Source organism: Amblyomma americanum, chromosome 2, assembly GCF_052857255.1.
Source record: "Amblyomma americanum isolate KBUSLIRL-KWMA chromosome 2, ASM5285725v1, whole genome shotgun sequence".
Classification (NCBI taxonomy): domain Eukaryota; kingdom Metazoa; phylum Arthropoda; class Arachnida; order Ixodida; family Ixodidae; genus Amblyomma; species Amblyomma americanum.
Window position 1 is genome coordinate 15,324,765 of NC_135498.1, and position 12,377 is coordinate 15,337,141.

Here is a 12,377-nt window from a genome sequence, read left to right on the forward strand (position 1 = left end):
TCAGCCGTTCGGTGAGCCCATTCGTCTAAGGGTGGTAAGCTGTTGTTTTGCAGTGACTTGTGCCGCTGAGTCGCATAGACTGACGTAGGAAAACAAAGGATAGAAGAAAGAGTAAATGGTGTGGCTACCAGAGGTGGGCAACCTCATGAGGTCGACCTCAACCTCAAAATAACCTCAGCCTCACGTCGTGAGGTGAGGTTGAGGTGATGTTGGCGACGGCTCGAAATTTTGTGAGTGAGGTCAGCAAGTCAGACCGCAACCTCACCCGTGGGTTTGAGTTTGAGTGAGGTCGTCATTCAGTGACATCGAAATTTCGAGGCCGAGACTTTTTGCAGTTGCCACGTCTTACTCCGACGAGTGCCGCTTCCGAAGCGGAGTTGCAGCGCATCACCGCAGTGTTCATGCAATGACGCTTGGTGTTCGGTTTCTCCTGTTTGGACAACCGGATGCCACAGTTCCCTCTTAGCTTCCGGTGCTGCGCCGTAACGTGCGTTCAGTCCGGGCCTACAGGAAGACGCACCCCTCTGGTCTTCCCGGAAGGAGTGTTACTGTCACAGCACGCCGCTCTTCCTCCCCCTTGCCCCGCTGGCGTAGCATCCGTAGCTGCCTTCCGGTCGGCTCAAACTCCCGGGAGCGCGCAAAGCACGTAACTCACGTTGACCCGCGGTAGCTTTGTTTGATGCCGCAAACAAATAAGTTCACTCCAAAAAGCACGCAATAAATTCGTCGCAGCGCGGATGGCCCCAAGCAAGACTGCTTCGTGTTCATGCTCGTTGCCGGCACTGACGTCATGACTCTTGCCTTGCATTCGAATAAAGGGGATCCTGATGTAATACATTACAAGCCGACTTAACAGAAACTGGAGTAGTTGGCAAAGGTGAGAGAATGTGATTCAGGTGGTTCCTAACAAGGACACCTGCTGATTGATTTAAAAAACCACGGAGCCAGAAAAGCTGTATAACACCGTCGAAGCTTTTGATCGGTGACTTCCCCTTTCGAATCTCACGCCAATGCTATATCTTCCTGTTCCGTGATGCAAGCAGATGCAAATATAATTTCACTTTTTTATCCTTCCGGAAAACCTGTTTTGGTCTCCGGTTCCTTGTTCCTTTTCGGAAATTCACTTATTACGCCGAAACACCGCAGCACGAACTGAACTTTCCAGCATAGCGGTGTTGCAGCGGCGAAAAAATGCAAAAGTATAATGAATGTATGGTGATGTGGTAGCTAATTAATTTTCCTTTTTTAATGAAGATGTGTGGCTGGACTGATTACATGCTTGCGCTGTGTGGCCGAGTCGCTGTTTCAAACCTTCTAATATGACGCTTAATGGGGCGCACTGCTGTTCGCTTCTCTTTTTAGTGTGCCATTTTTGTTTGTATCTTTCTAATCATGCTCTCTTTTTTCTTTTCTCGTATGGGATCAGTTAGGTTGGCGGCCTGCCTTGCAGACGACCAGGCACTACCCGTTATCTTTCCTTTAACTATTTGGCAGAGACCCATCGTTCATCTCAAACGGCTTCGCAGAACGCTCGCGAGGTGCTCGCGGGTAAAAAACGCCGGGGATGCTGGCGTACCATTGATTAGTTCAGTTTTGAAGGAAAACAAGTGATTGACCTAAAGCAGCTGGTCTCAGACTGGTTGACGAAATGGTACCCAGAATTCTGTTGAGGCGTATGATTACTTAGGCGTTTTTGTTTTTTTTTACGGTGGGGGGGGCTCGGAAAAAGATATCGCTGCGGGGAAATTTGAGCGGAGAGCCATGGTGCTCTTGACAGAGAGCGGTTCACGCTGCCCACTCTAGGCCAGTTATTTTGACCCGTGTGATTTTAATAGTTGGCACAGTGTTCGAAGACGTAATCTAGCCCTTTCTTTCAAAATGCCGCGGGTTCACTGAGTCATCGGAGAGAATTCCCAGGGTTTCGACATCATTACCATCGCCACCTGGAGGGAAGTGGCGGAAACGGGGGAGAGTCTTGACCTCCCGGGAACACCAACATCATCATCCTTAATTATTAGCTGCAGGTATTCTTATTTTCTCGCACAATAATTGTCTTCGGTTGCTGAATAATGTACAATATTTAATAAATATTCTGGCAACCTTTAATTGGACAGCGGTATATCAGACTTCCCCGGGCTCATAAGGATACAATGTTAGCATCATCATCATCATCATCGGCATCATCTCGAGAGTCAAAGGAATGTGTCGTTGCATAATCTTTGCAGTATGCAATACATGAGAACTGGCGCGTTTGCCTGCTGGACAATCCTAATGTAATTAATGTTGACCGGGTTGTGGGCACTCTTCGTAATGCGTCATGCGTGCATGTGTAGTAATGTGGGATCCATATGGATCTTGAAATGGGAGTGGAAGGGGGTGGGGTGGATGGGGGCCTGGTATGACGAGAAATTGCATCGTTGTCACGTGAGTAAGTATGATGTCATATTACAGCGTCGTCACGTTACTAGGTTTGATGGCACATTACATCGCTGTCACGTGGCCTGGTATGACGTCACACTCACATGATGGCATCACTAATTATACTAATTAATCTTAGCGTTACCCAATCATATTAATCAGTATTAATTAATTATGTGACGTCATCATCTTCGTCGCGTGGCGTCCCATGGCGCCGTTTCTTGCGGACACTTTTTTGCGGATATGACCTTGGAAGTGAGCCATCTAATGCTTTCGCATTAATAAAAGAAGCCGGTAGCTTCTACACAGACATAAACACAACGTGCCTCTTTTGGTGTACTACAGTCGCAGCTTGTTAAGTGTTTTTGAAGGCAACATACAGAGGACTGAAAAGAGCATTCTCGCTATGCCGGATAGAGCTAGAAAATCGAAATATGCAGATATGCGTCTGCATAACCGTCGCATTGAAAAGTACATCGACGACCAGTTTCTTTATATTCGGTAACTATTCTCAAGCCTGAAAAGAGTATCGTGAATACCTCCCCCTCCTCCCAATTTCTGGTAGATGGTGTAGAAGGGCTGAGTTTGTCAATTGCCGGTTCGTGCGTGAATGAGCGAGAGGCTTTCAATACGAAAAATATACACTAAGCAGGTTGCCAAATATTCATACATATAATGTACTCACCGACGTACTGGTGGTAACCGCGTATGGGACAATCCTGCCCGCAGGCCATATACCCTGTGAGGGTTCATAACAGATTATAAGCTTCCCCTATTGCATGCACATCAATTGTGTCTGTACACGCCTCATTAAATATTACCATCATCATTTTGGCTTTCCTGTCTCACAGGGCTCTCAGAATTGTTTGTAACTGAAAAACTTCTTAATCGCTTTTTGTTTTGTTCTTCATCTGTTTTTTGAGGTCGAGCAGCCGACCTCAACCTCACAATTTGAGGTTGAGGTGAGGCTGAATGAGGTCAGCAGTGTCCCCAGGAAAAGTGAGGTGATTGGTTTGGTTTGGTTTATGAGGGTTTAACGTCCCAAAGCGACTCAGGCTATGAGGGACGCCGTAGTGAAGGGCTCCGGAAATTTCGACCACCTGGGGTTCTTTGGCGTGCACTGAAATCGCACATGGGCCTCTAGAATTTCGCCTCCATCGAAATTCGACCTCCCTGGCCGGGATCGAACCCGCGTCTTTCGGGCCAGCAGCCGACCGCCATAACCACTCAGCTACCGCGGCGGCTGAAAAGTGGGGTGAGGGCATCTAAGGAGACCTCAACCTCAACTGATGAGGTTGAGGTTGAGTGAGGTCGGCAAATTCTTTTTGAGGTTGAGGTGAGGTCCAGATTATTGAGGTCAAATGCCCACCTCTGGTCGCTACAGATCTACAAAGGGACCAAACACTGAACTTATTTAAGGACCCAATCTTTTTTTTTTTTGCCATAACAGCAGTCTTGCTTATAAGTTTGATTCCACAACGGTTTTGTTGGAAACGCCGCAGAAAATTTTTACCAGGAATTTTCAAATCAGTGCATGCGCCCGTTTTTATGTATGCCGATGGTGCATGGAAACCAAGATTGGAAACCATTACCAGCGATCGCGATGTCGATTGCACGTCGTCGAAGGTGCTGTACCGTCGTAAAGGTGCTGTAGGTGGCGCTGTCAAAGGTGCTGTGTTGGTAGTAGTAGCTCTATGGCTGTACCAAACACTTATATAAATCTCACCCGCCAGGCAGTAATCAAGTAGCGTCCATTTTAGTTCCCACATCCAAAGCTCTTACGGCACAGTGATATAAGCCTCGTCGACGAAAGTTTTTAGTCGGGGCGCGGTTGCCGCTCCATCCAAAAAGTTCAAAACACTGTGGCGCCATCTAGTTAAAAAACCTAAAAGCGCATGGTCGACGATGGAATGTTCTGAGTGGAAGGAGCGGAGACTGGTTCTATTGTTAGCCGCGGCCCCCGCTTGTGTAGAAAGTTGCGGCGGCGCTGCCGTCGCCCGCATTTGAAGAGCCTTGCCTGCTGGTAATAGTTGTTGTGCTTGATTTTGGCAGTTATTGCTATCGAGAAATCTCTGCTGGCCTGCCCTTCGCCTGTGATGCCTCCCAATCGACAGCTAAATCACTGCTACGCGCCAGGGTGCAAGACGGGATATGCTCGAACTGGCCCACCCAAGCCCACAGCAATTCCTAATAACCATCAGCTGCCTCAATTATTACAGTCTGGCAAAGAGCGTCGCTGAGTCAAATGTGCCTGAGGTTATGGTTAGCGCGCTTCTACCAGTCAAGGACCAGGCGGCAGGTTCTCACAAGCAGCAGGAACTTATTGATGTGCTGATCATTATAGGAAATCTTGATGAAGCAAAAAGAGCTCTTAACAACAAAGAAGCTATGAGAGAACATTCTTATAACAATAAGAGGAGTGACTAAGGCTTACTATATTGCAGGGTATGTTGCAAGAAAGTGAATCTTGGAAACAAAATGTCGTGTGTGCATGGATCAGCTTCTCTTACCAGCTCCCAATGGCAAAAATTTGAATGCTGCCACATTTACAAAAGCATGCGATTTTTGTGGCTTGCTCTATCCCGCATTGTGCCTCTTCAAGTTTATCAGTCAGCTGAGGACGTTTTCACAGGATGTTTTAGCTCTGGAGGACAGCATCACGACAGCATCACGAATGTGCTTGCTCTTCTGAACAAGACAGGCATGAACCGTGTTAGATGTGCGATCAGCACTTCAAGGAGCTCACTTCAAATTTGACATCTTGTGACCAGAAGACATTTTTTTGCCAAAGGTCTCAACAAGTCTCGTGACTTCGTCCGAAGAAAAGCCCGTACAGCAGCATTTAAATTTGAGCCGTGAGTGGAAAATTGAGATGCAAGATTTTTTTTAGGACTGAGCGGGACGCAGTATATGTAAATAATATTAGTTGTGTCATGCACAATCGTGTATTTTTTTAAGCAGGGGGGGGGGGGGGGGGGGGAGCGGCTACTGCTGCTTTACGACTGGGTTGCCGTGCACAACGTTTGCCTGACCTATTATTGGCGCTTCTCTCAAGTGTGTATCGGGCGTGCACTATCTGTCTTATCGTTACAGCGCACTGACTGCCTTATCATGTCGTGTTGGTGCCGCGCCCCATCATCTATATAAAGGCGTACCAATAAACCCTACGTGTGCTTCTTGTTCCTGCCGCCATGTAGTTGCCTCCGTTCCTCAGTTCGACATACATCACGTTACATGGTGTCAGAAGTGGGATCGACCGACAACGATGGAACTTCTGAAGGCGCCGCCACCCTTGCGAATGACCGGCAACCTCTCTGAAAATTGGAGACGCTTCAAGCAGAAGTTCGACCTGTTCCTGCAGGCAACCACAACGAAGGAGCAACCTCGAAGCGAAACTGCAAAAGCCGCGCTCCTGTTAAGCATAGCCGGCGATGAAGCGCTCGACGTGTTCAACACGTTCAAGTTCGAAGCCGCAGAAAGCAAGGACGACTACGCAACGCCCGTGGGGAAGTTCGAGTCCTACTGTGCCGAGGTGAGCAATGAAGTTCACGAACGTTATGTGTTTCGCTCAAGGAAGCAGGCAGAGGGAGAACCAAATGAGAAGTTCGCTCATGACCTTAAAAATCAAGCCGCGCAATGCAATTTCGGAGAACAGCGAGATTCATTGATCAGGGATCAGATCGTCTTTGGCACGAATGACTTAAAGCTACGTGAGAAAATGCTTCGGGAAAAGTCTTTAACATTGCAGAAAGCTGAAGAACTGTGCAAGGTGGCAGAATGTCTGGCTCAACGAAACGTGGTCTGGAAAGCTGCGGACGACCGCGTCGATGCTGTTACAAGGCACGCGCCATCATCGCGAAGCAAAAGTAGTGATGAGTGCAGTAAGCAGTACCGCTGCAAAAAGTGCAATCGACGGCACAGGCCCAGACAGTGCCCAGCCTATGGGAAAAGGTGTAATGAATGTCGCAAGCTGCACCACTTCGCGTTGTGCTGTCAAGGAACGTCTAAAGTTGGCCAAGTGAGCAAGGACAGCAGTGACGATGACTTTGACATTCTAGAAGTCGGAACTTGCAAAGCAAGCACCAAAGACTGGGTAGTCGAAGCTAAAGTTGTTGAAAGAAATATTTTTTTTCAAAGTAGACACCGGGTCGCAGGCATGCCTGCTACCGTTCTCTGTGTACCGCAAGCTTCGCGAGACTGAAAAGTTACAGCCTATAAGTGCGGTGCTGCGAGCTTACACCGGAGGCGTCATAACTCACTTCGGGACGACGACACAGGAAGTAACTATTGGTAACGCTTCCACCACCGTGAAGTTCTTCGTCGTAAAGAATGACCGTCATGCCATTCTTGGACTGGATGCAAGCGAAGCCTTAGGACTTGTCCAGCGCACGGTGGCCACTGTAAGTGCTTCGGAGTACGAAGCAATTAAGAATTTCAGACATGTCTTCCAGGTGTTAGGCTGCCTGGAGCGACCCTACAGCATGGTCATGCAACCGTCTACGGTGCCAGTCGCCCAACCAGCCCGGCGGGTTCCACTGTCCCTGCGACAGCCACTTCGGGAAGAGCTGCAAAGAATGGAGCGTGCGGGAATCATCGTGAAAGAGGATGGCCCCACAGACTGAATAAGCCCCTTGGTCTTGGTCAAGAAAAAGGATGGCAAACTTAGGGCTTGCATGGACCCAAGAAAATTAAACGAGCACGTAAAAAGGCAGCATTTCCAGCTCCCAAAGCGTGAAGACATGGAAGGAGAATTGGCCGGCGCAGCCTATTTTAGCTGTTTGGACGCTAATTAGATACATGAACTAGAACTGCACTTTTACTAGGTACAGCCTTTCTCAAGAGCTCAGAGCTCACGGGGTTTGCTTCTAGGACGTATAACGAGGCTCCTGTAGCACTTTTGGCCGTTCAGCCCATTGGGGGTAGCGGGACCAAAAATCTTACCTTCAGGAGATATGGAACGATGGAAATGCATTACGAGCTATGCGGTGTGGCTTGGAAGCGAACCCCGTCGGCTCGAAATTTTTTACAAAGGCTCTACTTGCACTGACGCTGCACGTAAGTCCACTAGCTCGCCCTTCTAAGAACTGCGTGCGCTAAAAGACAACGAAAGCGTTCCATGCGACCGCGGCACGCTCCTCGCCGAACCTCGGCCTATTCTCCGTCGTGGGTGTGTGCCATGTCATTAAGGCAACATCATCGCAGTCACTGCATTCCGCTAGGCTGTTACGCAATTCCGTGTAGCAGCGTCGTGCAAACTAAACAAGATCGCGGATGTACACGGGGGAGGGAGCTCCTGTGTAAATTTCCAGGCATTTCACTTACTGCTACGCATTGTTTTCGAGTTTTCCATGGGGTGCTTGAGGTCACAGAGCATTTTCATAATTCATTTTACTAAAGAGGAACGATGCATTAATTTGAACATCACGCGGGCATTACGCAGCGACTTCCGTGCGCGGCAGCAACGGCATGCTGACCGCGAAGACGCGATCAAGTGTGGTTGACTGCAGCGCCACCGCCAACTTCCACGCTAAGCGGCCCTCTTCGCGGCGCCTGGTCGCGCCACCCAAACATTCTAGTACACTCTAACGATACGAAGGGAGCGTTGCTTTTCGTCGAAGGGCGCTCTGGAGAGAGCGTGAAGTATGGGTGCGTTCCAATACCTCCAAGTAGGCGGCTACTTAGACGTCTAGCCGGAGAGCCGCCATCTTTGGACGCGTTCCATTTCTCACGAAGCAGTCCAAGATGGCTGCTTCGCCGAAGTCAACATCGATGCAGGCTAACTTCCTGTCTAAAGATGGCGGAGCTGACGTACGCGGAGCGAGTCGTGCTCTTCGCGGGTGTCGGACTGCAGCCGTACTATGGATAGGCACAGTCCTTCAAGTGTGAGTCATTCCTCTAAGTTAATTGGTAAGCAAACTAGTGGCTGATTAAGCAGTCTTCGTGGACGTGCGATTCCTAGCAGTGATTCACGCAGGAGAGAATCGTGCGGTTGAGAGACTGCTACAGCAGCGGACGCTGTAGGTTCTGTTTACATAGTTTGTTTATAATCTGACGATGCCGGCTCTTAGCGCCTTGATTTTACGAATTAAAGCTCGTCGCTGTCGTTGGGTTCTTCGCCGGCGTTAAGACGGCTGGCGTAACGGTTTACAAATGTGTTTTTCTGTTGCTATGTTAGCTGCATCAGCTCTTTCGTGCACATTCTTTTTTATCTCTACAGTCTCAGAACAAACACACCAGCACGTTGCGAATTGGTTTTAGTCTGTGCAGGATCAAAGCTCGCTGCTGCATTTAGGTTTTTCGTCGCCGCCGAGTACAACGTACGACAGACAGCAGGTTTAATGGCACGCATGTGTTTTTCTGTTGCAGTATCACCTTTCGCGCATATTAATTTTGTGTTTGCAGTCTTTCGTATTCTTTTTTTATGTTTACAGGGTCGTCTGGACGAGCACATTCGAGGAGCATTATCCTCTTGAGGACAACAACAATAGCGTCAATAATAAAAGAATAATGGCGTATGTTTTTACCGTCGTCTTCGGAGAGCGCACGCTACCGTTTGCTACAAGTAGACTGACCGATAGGCGCTGCCATCAGTCTGATTTACGCGTAAATTATTGCAGCAAGAAATGTGCGAACTGTTTAAAACACGTTTTTAATGATCGTCATTGCAAAGTTTAAGAAAAAGTGCGGTATAACTGTCCATAAGCTTTAATTACATTTTTATACCGCCAAGCGGAATGAGCAGTAGACAAGTTCCAATATGTGGACATGTAGACGGCTTCCTAGACGTCACACTAGACGTCTTGTCGGACGTCTAGAGAATTGGAACGTAACCTATAATGCTACGCTGATAATGGCGGCGTTCACAAAATGGTCTTTTATGCGATTTTCAATGCCAAATTAAAATAAATCCTCGTTTCTTTTTCTATTTCAGTGCGCCATTCTTACAATATGAGGCACAACAATCTTTTCATTTACGCCATATTATCATTACACGTTTTGGTCAGTCGTCGTCGGTTCCCCTAGCGCGGGGGGGGGGGGGGGGGGTGTGGCCTGATAGATAGATAGTTAGATAGATAGATAGATAGATAGATAGATAGATAGATAGATAGATAGATAGATAGATAGATAGATAGATAGATGCCAGGAAGAAAGAAAAGGAAAGTGCACAGGCCTGCTCACTGGCTCAAGAAGAGCCACAGTCGCTACCACGTGCAGATAGCAGGAGAGTTGAAAGATCGGATAGAAAGACAGGATAGTAAAAACGCGCTAAAGACAAGGCTGATCCCGGAGGTAGTGCAATACCGGGCCAACCGGTGGCGGGAGTGAAGCATCCTTCAAACTTTCCGCCACATTTCCAAAAATAAGTCCAATTGGACCCGAACAGATACTCTACGGGGTCCGGACATTTTTTGATGCATCCGGCTCGTGGGCAGAAGCCACGTGCAGCGCAATGAGTCGGTCATGTTTAGAGAGGAGGATGTTGCAACCTATATTGCACGCAGCGTAAGCTCGCGGGTTCGTGCGGGCATGCTTAGGTCTGCCATGAATTTCCCTCCTCCTCTTCCACGCCTCCGTTTTTTCCCCCGCGTCCGTGTGCAACAATTAAGACGCCCCCAAAATAATGCTACACTTTGTAGAAAATGCACGCAGGACGCCACGTTTGCTTTGAGCCCCGCAGTGGGGTTCATTCTGCATCTCGAGGGTGGATGGAACCTACGGTCTTCGCCCGTTCAGAAGCTGGAGCCTGCTACAGTCACCCCATTGCAGGGCCCGGAGGCAATGTGCTCTGTGCATTTTTGACGAATGGCGTACAAGCATCCTGAGCGCTCGCGCGTGGGGCTGCGAGGAACACGAAATGGAACAACATATATTCAACGACACTATGTTTACAGATGATGATGATGATTATATTTACAGACAGGCGCTGTCGATGACTGAGTTGGTAGATTCAGAAACTTTATTGCTTAGACTCTGGCATTTGTAGGATCTCCATTCTGTGACGGCGGTGTCTCTTAAAGCTATAAAAAAGGCAATAATTAAATCTAGACCCCGCTAGGGCAACAGGCCAATCATGAAACGGTAAAAGGCGAGCGACAGCATGAGCGGTACACACTCCTTTTTTGTTTCTCGTTCTTACTGACAGGAAATGGCAAATTATTGATAAAAAAGAAAAATAAAAGAAAGAGGGTTCAGCGCTTATCCTCTGCCATTGTGCGCTCTAAACCCGAATGCGCGCCTATATGGAAGTAAAAAGAAAATAAGATGTCCTCTTGCGCTCTCCTTTTTTATGAAAGGGTGTGCCCCAGGGGACACTTTACCCCCTTTTTACATCTTTCTGCTTAGATTGTGGCCAAAGCAGAAACCTGGCGAACTTGTCCATGACACACCTTCTTAGTGAGTTTTCTTGCAAAGACATTCGCCTGTTTTTAAGGTTCGAGCGGACACAAAACACTGATGTATTTTAAACGCCACTGGGAACTTTCCAACAACCTTGACTCTGATTTTGTGTGTGCAGCGCTGGTCTGCATTAGATCACTACGCATTTAAATTTGAGTGGAAGAAATCTGAGTGATGCTAAACCTGACTAAATATGGCTGCCTGTTTTCTTCAGCTGTCCTTGACCGTCTGTAACTGTCCGGCAACAGCCAGTACATACATCGCCTCCGGTTACCCACCGGTGGTACAATGGGTGCAAGCATTCCCCTGGCCTGGTGCTCGGCTTATTCAGGGTGAAATGCTTGGAAAATGGGTCTTTGACCCCACCTTGAGAAGTCGAAAATACCTTGTGTCATGGCGCTCTTTGGCCATAGATGCCCTGGCGCCATAAAAATTTATAATCATCATCAACACCCAGTACATGGCACTGATCATGGATTGTTCATGCCAGTTTATAAAAATTAAGGAACTAACAGCAAGTAAGCCTTTTATTAATTTCTTTCTGTACGTTTGCGAGTCGTGATACTTTCTATCCCGTGGTCCCGCATAGCATCTGAAAGGCTGAGGGCGATGACCCATGTGAGAAAAAAGTACCAGACGAGCATCAAAGGTAGCACGAGATTTAGCACTAACTGGCACTCGTTTCGGCCCACCCATATTCTACTGTGGCACAGTTACGGGCAGCTGCGTGAGGAATGGCAGGCTCACGGGCGATCGACTGAGAAGCCAATAAGGCTGAAATGGGCCTAGTGCGTGAGCAGTGAAAAAAAATGCACAGGTGATCATGCAAGGTGACGCGACAAATCTGAGTTATCAGTATTGGTGGTGGTTCAGGTGTCCACCGAGATATGTGAGACATATATTGCGCCATTTCCTTTCCTCAAAAACCAATTTTCAATTTTATTTTCAATTGGCGGTCCATTTCGCTTTTGCTGCAGTGATTGCCTTTGAGCTGCGTTTCGCCGTTGCTTTCACTTCACAGTGCTACGTGTGCTTCTTGTGGGTGCAGGTGTCTGGAGGGTGGAAGCGAGTGAAGTAGAGGTGGGTGTAGCTTAGGTAGGGTGGAAGTAGGTTGGCTGCTGGTCGAAGGCGGCTTCTGGGCGGTGAAGGTGGGTGACTATGGGTGGAGGCCTTCTGGAGAGTGGAGATGGGTGTTTGGTGGTGGGTGAAAGTTCTTGCAGGTGAAGGTGGGTTGTTTTGTGATAGGGAGGATTATGGAGGGTGGAGATGGGTCGGGGGCAAAGGTTGGCAGGTTGTGGGCGGAGGCCTTCCGGGGAGCGGCGGCTTGATACTAAAAATTACCTCGGGTCTCCCCCGAAAAAAAATTCTGGCTACGTGCCACGTGATTGCAAACCGGAGTGTTTCCAAACCCTCAGCTGTACAGTAAATGGCATCCAGAAGTCTTTAATCCTAGATGTACGCAGTGCAATAGCATTGCAGATCTAGTCCAAATGGCCTGGACCTGCCCTTTCTATAACGACACGAATAGATATGTACAATCCTGGGAGACCTTATTGCTCAAC

General features: G+C 48.2%; 1 pseudogene; it reads right to left on the reverse strand.

Moving 5' to 3' along the window:
* Positions 1 to 9,686: 9,686 nt before the first annotated feature.
* Positions 9,687 to 9,828, reverse strand: LOC144122332 (U2 spliceosomal RNA; annotated as a pseudogene).
* Positions 9,829 to 12,377: the final 2,549 nt, after the last annotated feature.